The sequence below is a fragment of the Rattus norvegicus genome, chromosome 6 (genome assembly GCF_036323735.1).
Source record: "Rattus norvegicus strain BN/NHsdMcwi chromosome 6, GRCr8, whole genome shotgun sequence".
NCBI classification, from domain to species: domain Eukaryota; kingdom Metazoa; phylum Chordata; class Mammalia; order Rodentia; family Muridae; genus Rattus; species Rattus norvegicus.
In genome coordinates this window covers 104,343,808-104,362,779 of record NC_086024.1, presented here as the reverse complement: position 1 = coordinate 104,362,779, position 18,972 = coordinate 104,343,808, and the positions used below count along the sequence as shown (strand labels likewise).

The window sequence follows — 18,972 nt, the reverse complement described above, 5'->3', positions numbered from 1 at the left end:
GGTTGGGGATTTAGCTCAGTGGTAGAGCGCTTGCCTAGGAAGCGCAAGGCCCTGGGTTCAGTCCCCAGCTCCGGGGGGGGGGGGGGTGGGGGGGGAAGAACCAAAAAAAAAAAAATCAAAGCTACCCTTAAAATAATTACTATTTGAAAAATGCTCAAAATAAATCTCTGGGGGAAACAACAGTAAGCTTTTTCCCTGGCCTCACTCCTTACCGAGTGTATTTCTGCCTTTTATCACGTGAGTGATGGGATTTTCTCTAGCTGAAGGCATGGTGCACTTTTGTTGGCTTTTGACTATGGGTTTGTCTACGTGGTTTCTTTTGGCTTAGGCCAGTTCCCAGCCTAGGCCTCGAGTATTTCCATCTGTTCTCTTACACTCCTGTCACAGCCAGAGGAAAACAGATTCAAGCTAGTCAGGGGAGTCAGAGGTGCCTGGGACAGAACTAGCCACTCAGGTCCAGCTGCAGGAGACCCACATGGGTGAGAGGCCAATATTGCTGTGTGCCTCTGAGTGTTTGATGGTGTTGTTGTGAAGCATTCTTACACACAGGTGACACACGTGCCAGCAAAAACGAAATGTTTGAAGGGTTTGGAACAACGACATTCTCCTAAGACAAATGTCTCCTCTAAAGAAGGTGTGTTCAGTAAAAATGATTTATGTAGGATAATTTTTCAGAGTATATATGCATGCATATATACATATGTATATGTGTGTGTGAGAAGAGCGTATGTATCTAGAAGGATCTATATCAAGTGCTTATCAATGGGTATGTGAATAGATAATCTGAAACACAAAATAATAAGCCTGTATCTATTTGGAATAAAATAAAAATTCTAGACTTTGATGACCTGAGTTTGATCCTCAAGACCCAGATTGTAAGTGGAAAGGAAAGAAACTTTTATAAGTTACCTCTGCCCTCTACATGAATGTTCCAGCATGTACGTGCACACAGACACAGACACAGACACAGACACAGACACAGACACAGACACACACACACACACACACACACACACACACACACACGCAAATGTAAAAAAATAGTTTCATTAAAAAGCCTAGAAAATAATTGGTGGATTATTTTATTATAATATTTCTACTAAACTGATATGAAACATATCCTGTTTCATAAGTAAAAATGTCTGCAATAAGTGACAGTTTGTCGCAGAATCACCTTGGTAGTCAAAGGAATTAAAAGATCCCAAACCATAAAAAAGCTTACACACATATATCTCAATTTAGCATCTACAGATGAATTGAGAATCAATTACATAAAAAGATCACAAGTTTTTGTGACAGGGTTTGGATCTCAACCTTTAGTTAGGCACCTGGGCAGGTCCCACTGGCTTCTCTCATTTGGTTATTCCCCTTTTTCTTTCTAGTAAACAACTTGCAGTTGTCTACATTTCTTTGCCCTTTTTTTTTTTTTGCAACTAAATGTGGCCATGTGTGCAAGCTTTGATGCACTGAACACAAATAGAAATGACAGGTAAAGCTTCAACTCATGTTTTCATAAGAAGCTGAATGCCCAGGTCTCTTCCTGTCCTCCTTCCCAAGAGCAGGAACATGTTCCAACCACACAGACACTGCTGCTGCTGCTGCTGAAGCCATGCATGAGAAAGGTGGTCTGGGAGAGCATCAGTGCCTACCGCCAGGTCACCCGACCTCTTAGGACAGAACTACCTGTCTCAGCCTCTGTGTTTCAAGTGGAAAATAAGTAAGGGGGACTCAGCCCATCACGCATGCTTCCCAAACACCCTTTTTCCACCAAGAAACAATACACTTCGCTTTAGTCTTTAATTGAATCTTGATCATTTTTATAGCTGCTCTAAAGTTACTTGATGCACTAGCTCATCGAGCTAAGAGCCAACGTCAAAGGCATCTCGAGAATCTGAAAGTTGAGGCGGTTCATTTCCTGATGGGCATAGTTCGGGGATGGCTCATGTGAATTTTAAGGATGTTCTTTCAGTGGGTGTGTGTTCCAAACTGTAATATAATCACTTGCAGGCCCAGGAACATGTAGATTCCTATTTGGTAGATTTTGAGAGGAGCCTGAGAAGTCTAGATGTGCTTCTCACAGGCTTCCACTAATCATGCATGAGAGGCCTGACTCTGAAAAGTCTGGAATGGGAAGGCAGGAGATGAGAGGCCTGGGGCCAGTCAGGAGCTGCTGGGGTAAATCTGGGATGACACCAAAATGGACCTATATCCAAAGAAAAGAAAACAAATAAAACCCCAAATCTAGGATCATCTTTTATTTGTTTGTGTGGCTTGGTTTCTTGAGGCAGGATTTCTCAGTGTAGTCCTGGTTGTCCTAGAACTCGTTCTGGAGACCAGGCTGATCTCAAACTCAGAGATCTGCCTGCCTCTGCCTCCCGGGTGTTGGGGTTAAAGATGTTTGCTATCACACCCAGCAAATCTAGGATCTTTATTGTCTGTGTGTAGCAACAAGAAGCAAAGGCCAAAGAATATGATCAAATATCAATGCATAAGGTATCACATTCTGAGTGTTATATTATTATTTTTATAGACTACAGAAGTTGAGAATTAGATAAAATATAATATTCTAATACTTGATGGAGCAGTGCCTTTGAATCTAAGCTGTCTCCTGATGCCGGGTGCACCCCACAATAAGGTTCTGAGCCTCAGCTAAGGGACGTTGTATCCAGAAGGACTTCTTGAAAATAGTCACAGGGTTTGGAGAGGTCACGGATTAAGATGTGTGCAGTTAGTGAGAGGCAGTGAGATAACCATGTCAGGTGGAGCCCATTGCCTTTCAGACTGATAGGTGAGAGGGGTATCTCCAACATGAGGTATTTAATTGTAGCAAAAAATGTGATCAACCTTCTTGGTATCCTACTGGATAAAGTGAGGACGAGTAAGGCTGGATGCTGGTAGCATTAAGTGGGTTTGCGAGTGATCAAACGGTCCTTAGCAACCTATGAGGGGCAGCAACCTTGAGCAGGTGCCCCCGAATCTAACCTTGGCCTTGTCACATTCAGCATTTTTACGGAGGCAAGTGAAGATGTTGCTGTACCCATACCCTAAAACAAACATGGAGCCCAATAGGGAAGAAAGTGACCAAAAACCACTCTGTCTCAACACACCTTACATTCTAAAGGAGGCAAAAGGTAATGCTGAATGGCTGTGGTGTGCTAGGCAGTTGTGTGTCTATGAAGGGGAGCAGAAAAGAGCATAGAGGGGCTGGGGATTTAGCTCAGTGGTAGAGCGCTTACCTAGGAAGCGCAAGGCCCTGGGTTCGGTCCCCAGCTCCGAAAAAAAGTACCAAAAAAAAAAAAAAAAAGAAAAGAGCATAGAACAGATATTGTGGTTGATTAGGGAAGTGCTTGGTTTTAAATAGAGGGGTGGAGGTCACTGAAAAGGGCTGAGGATTATGTGACTAACACACCCAAGGGAAGTTGATTTGAGGAGGTAACAGAAGAGAAACATAGGGGCTGGAGAGATGGCTCAGTGGTTAAGATCACTGACTGCTCTTCCAGAGGTCCTGAGTCAAGTTCCCAGCAACCACATGGTGGCTTACAACCATCTATGATGGGATCTGATGCCCTCTTCTGGTGTGTCTGAAGACAGCTACAGTGTACTCATATATATACATATACAATGAGTAAATAAGGCTTTAAAACAGACGAAGAAGAAGAAGAAAAAGAAGAAGATGACAAAGGGGAGTTTGTACATTAACCAGGCAACTGTGATAATCAAATGAATCTCAATTTGGCTAAAACGTTGAGACAAATCTTATGTTTATTTTAGCGGAAGGTCAAAGGTTTATATATTAAGAGGTAACCAGAAAATCGCATATCTTGGAGAGTACAATTTCATTGAAATAAATGTAAGGCCGTCTCTTTGGGAACAGAGTATCCGTTATTGGTGACATGTTAGGAGAAATGAGATTTGGCATTCAGAAAATAGACTAGGAATGTTAGTCAAATGAATCAGCTCTGAGATGTGGCTCAAAAACCTAGTGCGGGCTCAGGTTGTAAGTTCAGCCTCTGCAGGGAGCGGGGGTTGTGTCAGCAAACCGCACTTAATGAATGCAGCATGTTTGGATAGGGGACAAAATCCAAACTCCAAACTGACAAACAGGAGGACACCTAAAGGAGAGCAAACAGAGGTGGTTGAAAGTCCAAAGCACTTCAGATCACAAACACTTCGATGCAGTCCCAAAGGCTGGACGTTGAGGGGAAGTCCACACTGCTTCTGAGTTTTCATAGGTGTGTCTCACAAAACTAGTTGGGGGATATAAAAGCCCCATAGCTGTCAATGAAAAGAGTGACAAATGCTGCATGTCTTTGTAAATACGCAAAGACTCTTCTCTCCTGAAACATGACCCAGTAGCCTATACCTTTGCACCCCTTTGCCATTCAAACTAAAAGCTAGCTCCTGCATATACGTGTGTGTATGTGTAGCATATAGGGGGAGTGTGGGGCCCGAGATAGACTTTGAATGTATTTCAGTATTGCTCTCAACCATATTTTTCGAGACAGGTTTTCCAATTAAACCTGGCGCTCACTATTATGGCTCTACTGGCTGGTCATCAGGCCTCCAGCATCCTCCTATCTCTGCACCCTGCCTCAGAACTAGAGTTACAGGCACATACTGCCATGCCTGGTTTTCTACATGGCTACTTGGGACCTGAACTCAGGTAGCCACGTTTCTATAGCAAGTACTTTACCCACTGAGCCACTCCCCAGGGTAAACCACCCTTGGAAGCAAACGGCCTCACAGCTGGTGACTTGGGCTCTTCTGCTTCAGATGTTCAGTGGCCTCTCATGGTTGGAGTGTTCTAGTGTGTACATGTGGGCGGTCATCCAGAGTCCCTGTATCTTTTCCAGCACATAGGCCTGCAAGGAGGCCTGGGGACTAGGAAAACCCTGAGTCCTTTGTGGGGAAAAAAAGAAGTGGGCTCTGCCTCTGAGGGTTCCAAAGTCTCCATTTGTAATACCGAATGGTAAGCCCCAATTGGACAGATGTAGATCAGTCCACTTCTCTTGGGGGTGAAAAAACCAGCCAAGGAAAAGACAAGATAGCAAATACACCCCACAGTAAGGTTATTGCATGATTCAAGGCGGGGGTAAAGGGTGGGGGGCTGGCTAGGGCATCTGTGCAGTGACCTCACGGTTTGTGGCTTCCACACTGGCACTGCCTTTCATCTCTGAATGCCCAAGCCTTTCAGCCTGGGTGCAAATGCTGTCTCTTCCAGAAACTAGTATTCTCTCCCCAGCCTAGGGCCATCTCTCCCTAACCCATCACGCTGTCTCTGCAGCTCTCTGAGAATGAAATCGGTTTTATTACTGTTCTTTAACACACACACACACACACACACACACACACACACACACACACACACAATATTATTTTATTTTATGTGTATGGGTATCTTGCCTGCTTGTATGTCTGTGTCGTGTGATGTGCTTGGCACTTGCACAGCCCAGAAGAGGGTGTTGGGTTCCTTGGTACTGGAGTTATAAGCTTCTGTGTGGGTGATGGGAACTAAACTTGGTTCCTCTGGAAGAACAGCTATTGCCATCTCTCCAGTCCTCATTGCTGTACGATAGCATGAATATAGGCAAGGAATCTACTGTATTTGGTGGCAGCCATCATCGCCAACAGCTGCTTTTGGCTCCCACGCCTTTTAGAATGCTCTTGATAGAAAACAAGTTCCTCTCTGGAGCAAAAGGTGGAATGAATAAATGTATAAAGTGGCGACCCACCAGAGCTCCACTGATTTGTATCTATTTTTAAAATTTATCTGTAGTTTCTCTCCCAGTTAGGGGACTTAGAAAATGCCATAGAAAAGAGCAGGCTACCTCCCAAGCTCTGACAAGAGACTTAGCTTGGTCAGGACCCAAAGTCAAGCCATTGGTTCCAGCTTGCTATAGCATCATGTGTTTTTCCTGCCCTGATCCTACTTCTATAAGGCTTAAAAGTGGAAAAGGAGTCATAGAACAGAAAGTGCTGGGCACAGGAGTCCTTCTCCAGGATGAGGACGCCTTCCAGGAATAGTGCCTGTGCCCTGCTGTTATGATACAGGTATTCTATCATTCTATTGTCTGGAGCAGCCCAGCCTGGTCCTCTTCCATGGTTGGCCAGGGCAGACAATGGGGAGGGGGATCTTGGGGTGTTGAGTAAAGGCTATTCTGGAGGGTGCTTTTGGAAAGATTTGGTCCTGGCAGGCTCTGTTAGTTCCTGCAATACAGCCCAGGCTCAGGAAACAGTGAGTTTTGTCTTTGTGGCCTAGGAAAGCAAGTTTGAATAGGCAGCCATGTGGGGAGGCAGCCTGGCACCAGCTCTCCCACTTTCTCTTCCACAAGCCCATGCCCGGAAGGCTCCTTTTAACCCTGGTGATGAGCACCTTCCTCATTTCTCTTCTTCCTCTTCCCGCCCACATCCTAGAGCTCACAGTGGTTGAGGGTGAGGGCCGGGTAAAGGGCTTGGCAGAGTCAAAGTGTGCAGAAAACCTTTTCTTCCCTGAGGAGCAGGTGCTTGGCTTTCTGCTCTCAGCTGAGGAAACAGTGGCCAAGAAACAGCTGAGAGACAGCTCAGAAGTGACACCTTGCACACCCACCCACGTTTTCCTGTCCTCGCTTTTCAATTCTTTCTCAGTCTTTCCGTTGATCAGCAAGATTCTGTGGTTGTTGATGACTAGAGCCGGGATGTGCTTGCAGGACACGTCTGAGCCTTTCATCTGTATGCACGATCCTACTAGGGAGCTCGGGAGAAACCTGTGGACTCTGAAATGTCTTTCAATGAGGATTCTATTATCTCATTTCATCTGTAGTCTGGGCTAACAAAACCCATTGCTAAATGAAACACATCTTTCCTCTAGCTCTGCCAAGTGACTGTGACAATCTTACATGCCAGGCTTTTGCCTCCTTGTTGAAGACTTAGAAAAAGATTCCCTCAAATGCTTGGAAGCCCAGGAAGAAAGCTGCTTGGCTTGGCATTGAGTAATCCAAGAGGTGAAAAACCTCATGGCTTGCCCCTTCCCCAGGTTGAGCGGAGTCCTCCAAGCTAAGGACAGGAGGTCCGGAAATGCTTCAGACAGGAAGGTCTGTGTCTGCAAGGAGGCCGTAAGTTGAGGGGTTCCGAAGTACACCCAGAGGTTCTCATAGGAATTCCCTGTCATTGTGTTGAAGGAACTACAGGAAAGGCGCCGGGCAGCTGTTGTGTGTATCTAGATCTGACCCTGATTAGAACCTGCTTCACTAGGAAAACCACTCTCCGTGGAATACAGAAGCTTTGGCAACAATGCCACAGCCATGAGAGAAGAGCCAGCGAAGACTTCAATGGCATCTAAGTCGTCTTTTCAAAACAGAGGGGCTCGGGTTCAGGCAGAGTGGACATGGCAGGGTGGAAAGTAGACCGTACCTCGGCGAGCGTGGAATTATTACTTTATCTCCGTTTAGCAGCTTCTCCCACGACATTTAGTCACAGAGAGTAAGCTGGCCCAAATTGCTACAAAATAGTGATTTCCTAGGTTTTAGGATGAACCCCCTAGAAGGTCTGCACCCAAGGCTGTGAGTTCACATTGTGCCACAGAATACTATTACTTTCTTTGATAGCACCTCTCTAGTGCCGTTTCCAAAATGTTTTCTTATAACATAGGATTATGAAAGTATTATCTAGAAGAGAATATATTCCTTAAAGAAAACAGTTTCCTCAGGTCAATGGGATGCTAGCTGAGTGAATTATAAGACAGGATCAGAGTGAGATTTTTCTCACTGCTTTCTCATCATTATTTCATTATTAGAAATTTCAAATACACAGTAAAATGGAGAACATTTATAATGAATATCTACGAACCAATCATCTTTCTTTATAATTAGCATTTTTATAGTTACATCCTAGTTACCTATCAACTCACCTGCATTTGTTACCTGTCAAAATAAATTGCAAACGTTAGCTCATTTTTGCCTAAGTACGTTCACATGCATATAACTGTTATAAGATTACGGTTTGCTCATGTATCTTATCAGTCATGCTGGTTTTTATTTAATGTTCATCAATGTATATAATATACATATAGTGTACTATATGTATATAATAGAATTGGAGAAAATATGATGAATATACATGTGTTCATATATAAACTTAATCAGTAAAGCTGGTCACTAATCTTTCAATATGAACTTTTATTCAGATACACTGTACATGGAATGAACTTATTGTTCATTGCATTGAATCTAGAGATTTTCCTTTGAATACCACTTTAACTATGTCATGCAGGCTTTGGAAATAGAATAGTATATATTCTATTTCAATTGCCACAATTTTCTATCCTGATTGATTCTTTGCTTTGTTTATTTCAAAGTACCCAATTCAGAATTTTCAAAATTTCTGCCTGTCATTTGTTGCTAACTCCATTCCACCACAACTGGAGAAGTTTGTCAGATTTCAGCTCTCTTAGATGTGTTGAGACTCGTATGAGGGTGCTCCACTCAGACAAGAGTGCATGTGCTCCCGCAGGAAGTGCTTTACAGACAGCGGCTGAGCACACTGAGAGGTTCACAGCACTCTTCAAATCTGCATCTTTGATGAAACGCTGCTCCACTGATGAATCCATAATTGAAAATGGGATATAGAAGTCTCCTAATGTTACTGCTGAATTATCTATAGGTGTCTTCTCCCTTTGAATTTGTTCTTGTTTCAATTATTATTTTGGGGTTCAGTTTTTAGATGTACATATGTTTATAATAGTTAAGTGTTCCTGATGGAGGGACTTTTTCTTAATTAAAAAATGTTTCATACAATATATTTGATTATATTTTCTTCTCCATCAGTTTCCCCCAAGCTCTCTCCCACCTCCCTATCTACTCAACTCTATATTCTTTCTCTTAAAAAAAAATACAAAAACCAAAAACCATGGAATTTTGTGTTGGCCAAATACCCTTGAACATGGGGCCTACCCTGAAGTTGGTTGTTAAACTCAAGACAGCACTGGCAAAAACTGATTTTCTCTTTGCCTCTGGGTATCAATTGTAAATATCTTATTGGTTAGGGGGATACCCTGTACCTTTTTCCCCTTTAGGCCAGGTGTGTGTGGTGGTTCGTGCCTTTGATAAACAGAAGATTCATGAATTTAAGATAAGCCTGGACTGTATAGTGAGACCCTGTCTCAAACATTAACAACTACGGGTCCATTTTTTGTTCCTGGTAGCAATTTGTTTGTCTTCAAGTTTATTTTCTATGATTTTTCACATGGTTTTCTTTCTCTCTTTAAAATTTTTTATTTTTGAAGTATATAGTATATGTGTATATAAAGTGTATATAATTTTTTTTCTTTTTTTTTTTTTTGGAGCTGGGGATCGAACCCAGGGCCTTGCGCTGCTAGGCAAGCACTCTACCACTGAGCTAAATCCCCACCCCAAGTGTATATAATTTTTAATCTTTGAATTTTCAACCTACTTGTGACTGTCTCTAGGCGGTCACACTTTAGAGTCAAAGACACAGATAGGCTGGAAGTACAACTCACTTCAACTTACAAGTAAGTATGAACTGTTTCATCGTCATTTCAATCTGGGGATCGCACTTTGTTACAATATTTCCCGGAGCAGACAGTTTCAAGTAAGCAAGAATCACTCTATTTCTCTCCCTTACAGCAGGTGAACAAAACTGACCAAATAAACAAGACACTGGGAAAACAAGAGCACCAGTCAGCTGCCCACACTGAGCTCTCTGGATGTCCAGTTAGGCAGGTCTTCCCTTCCAGATCCTCCACAGGCCTACAGGAAGCAGCATTTGGTCCTCCGGTCCAGGCTTGCTAGAAAACACAACCAAGGCGAGGCAGCTCTGGCCGTTAAGGGTCACAGAGGAAAGCTGTGGTTGTGTGAGTATTATAGTAAAACGATGCCAGGACTCAGAGGGTGTGTCTTGAGTTCTGAAGCACACATCCCTATTACATCATGCTTGGGCCACTTGGGACATTCTTTAGTCTCACAGGAATTGATTCAAGGAAGGCAACATGTTTCTGTGTAAAGAGGCTGAGATCTGGGCCTGACACATCCAAGAACAGCTGGTCAAATGGGACTGGCTTGTGTAATGTACCGCATTCCTGGCTGTGCTGTGATGGGTGGAGGACCAATGCTGCGTCTTCAGATTAATTCTTATTAACACAGTAATCTTATTATTTCCCTAAAGCCCTCCTCCAGTGAAGAAAAGGTCAAAGGAAAATAGAGTTCAGAGGGACACACACACACACACACACACACACAGAGAGAGAGAGAGAGAGAGAGAGAGAGAGAGAGAGAGAGAGAGAGAGAGAGAGAACCAACTCTTTCTCTATAAAGGACAGCTAGAACTTTATTCCAACGTAGTCAGTGTGTAACCAGTAACGCATCTGTTTAGATTTTTGTATTTTCAATATTTTAAATAAGATTGTGTTCAAATCTCATAGTATATACAAGTACAGGGAGACTTGTTCATGAAGTATTATGGAAAACTCACAGTACCTTTTACCCACAGAACTAGGCGCCCATGCTGAAACAATTCAAGAAAGCAGGGCTCTGCATGAGAAAACCTTTGAAAAGAACTCAGAAGAGCTCAACAGGACAAGACCAGACACAGAGTTGATCACACTGGGAGCCCACCAGACTGCCATCTGAACACTGGAACTCTTGGCAGACTTTGGATAATTGTAGTGGTGACAGGTAATGTTTACACGCTCTTCCTGTGTGTCCAGGACTGAGGTGTGCAACCCTTATGTCACTCTTAGCAGGGAAGTAGTATTATCCTCATTTTACTAATGAGGAAGTCGGCTTAGGTTGAACAAGGTTACTGATCAACAAGAGGGAAAAATTGGCTCTCCATGCCTAGGACATTTATTTATAGACCCCACCAGCCACTCTGGAGATCTGACTACTTGAGGGGTGCTAGATGTGTCTAGTCAAAATCTTCCCTACCCCACAGTTTCTGATGTCAGCACTTTTCATTAGAATACTATGTTTGGATTTAAGCTGTGCATATGGGTTTCCCACCTTGATTCACAGGTACCACTAGCAAAGCATGTTTTCTTGAGTCAGTTAGTAGATTCCCTTGCCTGGAACATATAGCTTTGAACTTGAGGATTAAGATATACTGAGTGGTGGTGGTAGTGTACACCTTTGATTCCAGCACTCAGGAGACAGTAGAAGGCAGATCTCTGAGTTTGAGGCTAGCCTGGTCTAGAAACTGAGTTCCAGGACAGACAGAGCTACACAGAGAAACTCTATCTTGAAAACCAAAAATACATAATACATAATACATAATACATAATACATAATACATACATACATACATACATACATACATACATACATACATAGATACATACAAGGCTGGGAAGTGTAGAAAGGTCTTTTGTGGGGTTCTGCAGTTTGTGATTCCACTCTCAGGAGTCATGGGAAGGGTTAAAGTCCTCCTATTGTGTCATCACATTAGGGGCCTTCTACAAAATCATAATTGCAAAGGCTTTTCTACAGCTATTGTTGACTTGATGATACTATAGGAACACACACACACACACACACACACACACACACACCTTTTTATTGAAACGGCTTTAGGTCTTTGCACTCATATAAATAGTATATGTTCACAAAAAGGGAGCCAAGCAATAGAAAGAGTTGGGAGAACAGAGCAAACCAGCCCCTTCTCAGCAAATCTCTGAGGAAAACTTCATGTCTGAAACGGAAGAACTACGTGGTATGCACTGCCTCTTGAGCTCCTTGGAGTAAGGGATGGTCCAGAGGATGTAAAGGGCCTTGAGGGCAGGGAATGTCTTTCTGAGGTCAGTTTCAGTTCATGATCCCTCTGGTCCTATCTTTCCAGGCAAGGAACCTACCTCTTGGAATGGCATACATCATAACAACCTAGGACTTGGCTGAAAAGATGAGGCCAGCAGGGTAAAAAGCCCCTCTTTGTTCCCTAGAGCCTTTATCTTAAATAACCCAACTTCTTCTCTTTCCCAATCAATAATTATGTTTTAGAAGTGAATCAGAGATCTGCCCAGTTGCTATGGGACAAAACTATCCAAAGCAAGAGTCTGCAGGGATCCTCCTTGATGCTCAGGAAGAATCGCTAATAGGAGAAAGGGTGAGTAGGTGAAGACAGCCCTGTTGATGCTTCAGACTCCTACGCACAGGTAGGTAGATGGGTCCCTGGGGAACAGTCAGTATTTCTAAGAGGGATAAGAACCCAAAGATGACAATGGAATGTCAACAAAAGCAAAAGCATGGGGCTGGGGATTTAGCTCAGTGGTAGAGCGCTTACCTAGGAAGCGGAAGGCCCTGGGTTCGGTCCCCAGCTCCGAAAAAAAGAACCAAAAAAAAAAAAAAAAAAAAGCAAAAGCATGCTGGGAAATCAGTCTTCTTGAGGATCGACTGTGCTGGCAATCAGTCTTCTTGAGGATCGACTGTGCTGGCAATCAGTCTTCTTGAGGATCGACTGTGCTGGCAATCAGTCTTCTTGAGGATCGACTGTGCTGGCAATCAGTCTTCTTGAGGATCGACTGTGCTGGCAATCAGTCTTCTTGAGGATCGACTGTGCTGGCAATCAGTCTTCTTGAGGATCGACTGTGCTGGCAATCAGTCTTCTTGAGGATCGACTGTGCTGGCAATCAGTCTTCTTGAGGATCGACTGTGCTGGCAATCAGTCTTCTTGAGGATCGACTGTGCTGGCAATCAGTCTTCTTGAGGATCGACTGTGCTGGCAATCAGTCTTCTTGAGGATCGACTGTGCTGGAAATCAGTCTTCTTGAGGATCGACTGTGCTGGAAATCAGTCTTCTTGAGGATCGACTGTGCTGGAAATCAGTCTTCTTGAGGATCGACTGTGCTGGAAATCAGTCTTCTTGAGGATCGACTGTGCTGGAAATCAGTCTTCTTGAGGATCGACTGTGCAATGTCTTTCACCAGCACAGGATGAGGGGTCTTACGTGTGAGCCCGGGGACAGATGGGGGCTGGAGTCAGGGGTGCAAACAGGCTTTAAGCACTTTATTGTTCGGAGTTTGTATTTCTTTGGTCGCTTGTAGTTTCTACATTTAATTTGAATATATGTGTGGTACCGTGAATGTAATAGTGCCATGAATACTCTGGTTGAGAACTCCACTAATGAGCTGCACACTCATTTATTTCTCTTTAAAAAAATCTACTGAATGAAAGAGGCTCAAGTTAAAGTAGGTCCAACTTAGAGACACTTGAAACAGTAAGTATATTTAAAGATTGGTTCAGTTCAAATTGGTTCATAATGCCTGTCATGGAGTCACTGATAAAAGCACAGTAAACTTTTATCCATGTCCTGAGGTGGAAGGGCTTAGATGAAGCAGAGCTGTTTCTGAAGTGAAGCTGTATCACTCCTTTTCTTGTAATACAAATTTTGTTGTCAGTGATGGTACGTATTTCTTACTTGTTTGAGACTGGCTCTCTTGTAGCACAGACTGGCTTCAAATTTAGTGTGTAGATGAGGATGGGTTTGAACTTCTGAGATTATAGGTGTGTACCACCAAGTCTAGTCTATGCAGTGCTGGGGCTTGTATCTACTGCTTCATGTGCACTAGACAAGCTACCTACCTACTCTACTACCTAAGCTAGAACACCAGCCTCGTGATGATGGCAATGACGTTTGGTAATTAAAAACAAAATATTTCATGTTTTCCTGGTATGAGTTTAAAGAACACAGAACTTCATTTTAATGCCACAATGCTTTTGACTGAATGCCTATACAAATATTATTGAATACCATGTTTCTGTGAACAGTGATTAGTAAACACACCACACCACACACGCACACACACACACACACGCATGCACACACGCACGCACACACACACACACACACACACACACACACACACACTGGGAGAAAATCTACAATAACCAGATTATTTTCAAAACAGGCCATATATCATTATGTACAGTTAGTGCAAACAGAGAAAGCCTGTATTACACATCTGTGGGGAGATTTTTCCTCTTGCTCCATATTATTCTATATCGACTGATTCTTTCCACACACCTCATATACATTAAATTTTGTTTCTCATCTCAGAACACACAAACAAAGCACTCCTCTTCCTTCCTCAGGTAGGGAAAGCCAAGTTGAAGGGAGGGAGAACTCTGCCATATTCGGTCAGTTGTCACGCGGGGATATTTAGTTTGCTCCTGCCAGAGCTTTCCTGTGGAGCAGGCAGACTCTAGCAGAGCACCACTGACAGCTCTCAGGCCCCAATGAAAATACAAGACCTAAAAAGGGCAGACACACTTTGCAATTATATAAACCCACATTTACAAGAAGTATAAGCAATGGTTACTTAGAACTGAATGACTTATTTCATGTTATAGTCATTCAGCAAATATTTATCGAGCACCTCCTATGTCCCAGGTACTGAGCTAGACAGTAGGGAAAACAAAGACGAATATGATGCGCCCTCTGCCCATAAGCAGCCAAAAGGCCCAGCTTTGAAGTAAGCCAGAAGGCCCCGGGAATCCAGAGATGGCTTTAAAGAACACTGGCTTCTTGCTGCCTTGCATAGGGCGAGCAGCAGTCTAGCGATTTAGTGGCTTATATGCCTGTATTTCTGGCCTTTTCAGATTAATGTGAACAACAGATCAAAGATGTCCTGGAAGTGTGTATGGACTGTATATCTAAATAACATTAGGGTCACACAAGCCACAGGCAGAAGGCAAAAGTTGGCGGAGTATCTTGGTTTTTGTTTTTTGCTGTTGTTTGATTTGAGGCAGGCTCCCCTTATGTAGTACTGACTGTCCTGGAACTCTCTCTGTGAACCTGATTGGCCTTAAACTCACAGAGACCAGCCTGCTTCTGCCTTCCACGTGCTGGGATCGAAGGTGTGCAGCACCATGCCCGCATGATCATCATGTTTTTAACATTTCGATGGGCATTGCTGGCTCCCCTGCTGTGACTTTTCACATCTTCAGTAGGCCCTCCCGCTGTGGGCTGACTTATTGCTCCAGCTCCCCTGTCTCCCATGCTGATCACTTCTAAATCTGGCCCTGTGGGTTAAACATGGAGAAGCTGCCTTTACTTGGACAGTTTGCTCTCTCTGAATTCTGAATGTGGTCTGCTAGAGCCCTTCTCTGAAGCTGCACTCCTCCTCAGGCAGGACAGGAGTTCTGCCATCCATTTTAGGAGATCTCGACTCCAGCATAATTTTTGGGCTCTTGCTTGACTGTACGAGGTCAGTCGCTCTAGTTATAATACTGAAATCCTGCCATGTCATCTGGTGAATGGCTGCCACCTCTAAGTCTATAAATGCCTCACTGTAAAGCCCGGCCCTGGAGCGGCCCTACACGATCCAGCAATATTGTGTGTATGTTTGGGGTGACACCCGCACCCGTCCTTCTTTCTCCAGGTCCTGGCATCTGCTGCTGTCTGTCCCCTCCTATGTGGTCCCTCGTCCTCCTGCCCATCACACTGTATTATGGTGAGTGGTTCTGAGACTCAGTTTGGCTAGACTTTTGAACGTGATATTGCATTCGTCTTTGGCTTTTCCATAACCGAGCCTGGTAGATGGCTACAAAGTATCAACTTGCTTATGACCTCATCTCCCAAAGCATTAGTAGTTTCATCTTATTTACTTGATGCTGCTTTTGAGCTGGAAAGACTATTTTACACCCCATCATTCATTGATGATTAAGTGAGACCAACGCAGAAGAGGCTGAATTTCAGCAGTGGAAGCAATGACATCAAGTTTCGTATGTGACAAAGAAGCCATGGTTAGAATGGCTAACTAAAATTCCAGGATGACTTTTGAATTGCTTTTAAGTCAGTATATTTTTTAAAAATTGTCTATTTACTTAAAAAAATGTGTGCGAGTTTTGCTTATAGGGGAACTGCGTCCTTAGTGAGAGCAGCACTCGTTCTTACGTGATGAGCCTTCTCTTCAGCCTCGTAAGTCAGTGTTTTTAATTCACTCTTCACCCAAGCCTTTTCTGAGAGCCAACAAGGCTGCCTGATTTAGGTTTCTGGCTTTCCCCCTCCATACTGTGGTTGGAGAGCAAAGAAAAGGTCAACAGGAAGGCCAGAGAAGAGAAATGCACAAGGGGAGGAGAGGCAAAGAAATGACCCAGTTGAGGGAAAAAAAAAAAAAAAAAAAAGACTCGGGGAATCAGATCTCTGCCTCTGCCTACAGGGAGGACAGGATCAACAATTCAATAATGGCTTCAGATCTGGAGCCGGGGTCAGGCTTGGGGAGCATGGGAACAACCTTCCAAACATGTCTCTCCAGGAAACAGTCTCTCTGTGTCTCTTCTTTTTTATGGATGGACTTCTTTGCCACTCTTAAAGTAGCTTCCTTCCATACTGTGGCAAAGATGTCCCCCAGGAGCTCCATGCTCAGTATCTACCAGCTTAGCCACCCTTGTTCCAGCTAAGTCTTGGGTTTACTTTAATTGGCTTAGTCTGCGCTCACCAATACTGCAAACTAATCTCGGTAGCAGAAGGAACATGATCCTTCTGCTGGTCAGACATGGAGCCACTGGTTCAAGCAGGGCCTGGACACACAGGTTGAAGATTAAAGAAGGGTGTTTCCTTACAGGAGAACCACAGTACAAGCATTAAAGGAAAGGGTGAGCGGTCAAGGGTAAGGCAGATGCCAGGTGCCCGTCTCTCTGGGAGTCTGCCTCCCTTTTCTACCACTCACTAGTTGCTTCTGCCTTAGGACACACCTTCGTTTCCAAGCTTATTTCCCCATTTGTAAGCCATGGGTCATGGTACACACTTGCTAGTGTTACTGAGAAAACCGGCTCATAGTATATTATGGGGATCTTCCATGCCTGGCACAAAATTGGCAGCCATTACTGTTGATGTCACTGTTTCTTGGGGATAGCAGTGGAAAGCACAAAGGCTAGAGTAGAAATGACCAGGAAGAACACTGCTGTGCCCTGATTCTGACCCCAGATGCTCTAGAGTCTGTGCTTGGACAGCATCCTTCTCTCCAGTTCTCGAACCCGATGGCGCTCCACCTTCCTAATGCTATAAGCCTTTCATATGTGCTGTCGTGACCTCCCACCAAAAAATTATTTTTGTTGCGACTTCATAACTGTAACCTAACTACTCTTAGGAATCGTAATGTAAATATTTTAGGAGACAGAGGTTTGATGAATGGGTCTCGATTCACAGTTGAGACTCGCTGCTCTAAACCATTTACTGCATCTGTCTTTGATAGAGCAGATAGTCCCAGCTTCAGATAAGCCAAGCACCTTCTCTGCACTTGTGTATGAATTGAGGGAAATCATAATTTCAGGTTATTTGAATGATATTGCCTGAAAATGACCAAGGCCTGTGTGGTGGTTTGAATAGGTGTGTGGTCTTATAGGAGGAAGTGTGTCACTGTGGACATGGGCTTTGAGACCTCCCTCCTAACTACATGTGAGTCAGTCTTCTGTTTGCCTTTGGAACAAGATGTAGAACCCTCAGCTCCTCTGGTGTCATTTCTGACTGGATGCTGCCATGCTCCCTGCCACGATAATAATGGACTGAACCTCCGAACCTGTAAGCCTGCCCCAGTTAAATGTTGTCCTTTATAAGAGTTGCCTTGGTCATGGTGTCTCTTCACAGCAATTTAACCCTAACTGAGGCAGCCTATTATAACTTAAAGTGGGTAATTAAGAAGGCTAATTTCAATTATTTTATTATCTGTGGCCTGATGCTACAGACTGAAGTGGGGAGGGATTCAGGAATATCAGTTAACACTTAGACATATTTGTAGAATTAAGTTGGGGAGTAGTAAGAGCCACGGTCGCTAACAATTCTGCCACTGAATTTCTTCATGTATGAGATGGGGGGGAGGGCAGTACTTACCTTACAAGCTGTAAGATGGGTTATCCACCTCACGGTAGTACCTCACAAATGTCTAAATACTCAGTACTCATCAGCTGCTACTGTTAAGCATCATGGTGCCAGAGAATACAAATTTAGTAAGCTTACTGATATGTTTGAAATGAGAGATCCATTCCTTCTGAAGAAAGGGAACTTTGAAGGGATCTACCCGGTCCACTAGGTAGAGCAGTATGTAACTGAAAGAGAACTCTGCAGTCCCTTACCTCTACTTGTCCCTTTGTGGAAGGCCTTGTGTACCATCCTTGGAGGCTACAAGTAAGAGTATGACTGTGGGAACACACCATGCTCGCCTTTGCTATTGCTTCTGAGTTCCAGAAGGAGCTCTTTGCCCAGCTCAGGACTTCATAAACAGCCATGAGAAGAAAAATTAGCCAAAGTTCAATTGCGTATCAAAGAAACCCACAGAGCCAGAGAGCTCTCCCAGGACCCACACAGCTGCTCTGCCTACTGCCAAGCATGGCCCTAATGCATGGATACGCCTGTCAGCCAAGAGCCAAAGCCACAAAGCTCTACCAGCTCAGTTAGCCTTGGCATCCTGATATACCAAGGGATCTATTATTTGTCTCATTGTCAAGAGTAAAGATAGAAATACCAACCCCATCTGTAAACCAGTATACTAAAATCACTACCACTATCCTCCCAAGTTTACCCTACCCCCTACTGTGAGAACAGGCCTATTGCCTTGTGTGATAAAATGGAAAAAAAATGCTAGTTTTCTCCACTGGTTACTTGTGGTCTGATTTCTTTGTGGTCAGCCTTTCCTATGAGCCTGACTTGGCTCGACCAGTTTCTATATCCAAGTGCACATACTTGGATCCCATGCCAGGATCCCATGCCAGGCATGGGTCTATCTCAATTTGTCTCTAAAGGGAAACCATCCTATGGTTCAAGTGTGTTTTCTACCTCACAGTATAGCAAAGGAGTTCACAGTTCTTTCTATCAGTGATACTCGTTTCTTCAAATGATTGTCCCGAATCCAGTGGCTATAGCTGTCTCTTCTGAAAAGCATGATGTTTTGTACTCCAAACTCTGCTTGGAATTCTGAAGTTACAGAGAGCAGCTTGTCAACTCTGAAGAAGTTTATTTCATCTAAGTCAACCAATGTTTATGGGGCAACGT

The 18,972-nt window shown here is 43.7% G+C and overlaps 1 protein-coding gene and 1 long non-coding RNA gene across 13 annotated transcripts in view; one reads left to right on the top strand and one right to left on the bottom strand.

The window, feature by feature from the left end:
* The window catches only part of Rad51b (RAD51 paralog B), a 544,534-nt gene that overhangs the window by 11,144 nt on the left and 514,418 nt on the right, over window positions 1–18,972 (bottom strand). The gene's annotated exons all lie outside the window — the stretch shown is intronic.
* The window catches only part of LOC134479406 (uncharacterized), a 28,173-nt gene that overhangs the window by 4,842 nt on the left and 4,359 nt on the right, over window positions 1–18,972 (top strand). Inside the window, exons 1-5 of one of the 4 annotated variants that reach the window (XR_010052723.1) lie at window positions 108–10,667; window positions 11,985–12,090; window positions 15,365–15,436; window positions 15,841–15,903; window positions 17,330–17,505. This is a non-coding gene — a long non-coding RNA (uncharacterized LOC134479406). Of the gene's footprint in view, window positions 1–107; window positions 10,668–11,984; window positions 12,091–15,364; window positions 17,506–18,972 lie in introns of those variants that run through there. The other 3 variants (XR_010052725.1, XR_010052724.1, XR_010052722.1) reach the window with 3 other exon arrangements.